Raw genomic sequence first — 1,616 nt, 5'->3', positions numbered from 1 at the left:
GGCCCCGCTGCCCACCGCCGACCTCTGTCGTCGAACCCCGTCTCCCCCGCACTAGCCCCCTCGTTCCTGTCGAGCTTCGCCGTCGATTCCGGCACCTCCGAGAATTCCCCGAGCCCACTAAGCACATCTGCAGGCTAAACGTGAGCTCCGCCACTTCCCCAATTATTCCTGAGCTCGGATTCGAGCTCGAGCACCTTACTGCCGCTCCATAGCTGTCAACGCCATCACGACCGAAATCGCCGTAGCACCGCCGACTCGCTCGCCCGTGGATGCGCTGGAGTTTCTCCACGAACGCGTTCTCCCTCTCGCTCGCTGCTACTGCTCTACAGCGCCCTCACCGCGCGCCCATCGGTCACCCGCGCCGGCCGCCGCGCCCGCACCTTGGCGCTGGTTGGCCGCCTCACTGCCTGTTGTGGTGCTGCTGCCCCCGCCCTGCTCGGGTCGCCGCCCGCGCGGCCCCTGGCCGCCGGCGCTCGCGCCCGCGAGCCCTATGGCTCTGCTCCGCTCCACCCCCGTTAACCCGCGCCCGATAAGCCCCCCTGGCCAAATGACAAGGGGCCCCACCCTAGGCCGAATTAAAAAAAGGAGTTAAAATAAATAAATTGGTAATTAATTGATTAATTAGTTAATTAAGTTAATTAATCCTATTTAACTAATCTAATTAAAATGAATTAACCTAATCATTTAGTTAACTATTTAACCATGTTTAATTAACCTGAGACTATGACGAACGGGCCCTACGTGCCAGGGTTGACCTAATTAATTAAAATCTGTTAATTCCAAAATTGAATTAAAACTTTATAAATTAAAATAAAATAAACTGTAGCTCGAATCAAAAAACTTTGTACATGAAAGTTGCTCAGAACGACGAGACGAATCCGGATACGTAGCCCATTCGTCCGTCACACATCCCTAGCATAGCGAACACGCAACTTTCCCCCTCCGGTTCACCTGTCCGAAAACGCGAAACACCGGGGATACTTTCCCGGATGTTTCCCCCTTCCGTCGGTATCACCTACTACCGCGTTAGGGCACACCTAGCACCGCGTATTGCCATGTTACGCTTTTTGATGCTTTGATGGCTCTGTTATTTATTGTGTTCCCGCTCCGTTACTTCTTTTCGGTAGACCCCGATACTGCCGGTGACCCCCAGTTCGACTAGAGTTGACGACCCCTCCTTGCCCCAGCAACCAGGCAAGCCCCCCCCCCTGATCACCAGATATCCCCTATTCTTCTCTCTACTGCTTGCATTAGAGTAGTGTAGCATGTTACTGTTCGGTTACTCCTATTCTGTTGCATAGCCTGTCATTGTTGCTACATTCATTGATACCTTACCCGCAATTCTAAATGCCTAGTATAAGATGCTAGTTTATCATCATTGGTCCTACATTCTTGTCAGTCTACCTTGCTATACTATCGGGTCGTGATCACTCGGGAGGTGATCACGGGTATATACTATACATATATACATACTATACGGATGGTGACTAAAGTCGGGTCAGCTCGTTGAGTACCCGCAAGTGATTCCGACACTACTAGGAAAAGGCATGCTAGTGGCGCACTAGTTTTGCCTTCTAATGGCGCACTACTGGTGCGCCACTAGCATCACGCCATTA

Source organism: Triticum dicoccoides, chromosome 3B (assembly GCF_002162155.2).
Source record: "Triticum dicoccoides isolate Atlit2015 ecotype Zavitan chromosome 3B, WEW_v2.0, whole genome shotgun sequence".
In the NCBI taxonomy this organism is placed as follows: Eukaryota; Viridiplantae; Streptophyta; class Magnoliopsida; order Poales; family Poaceae; genus Triticum; species Triticum dicoccoides.
This window is presented reverse-complemented; position numbering follows the sequence as displayed.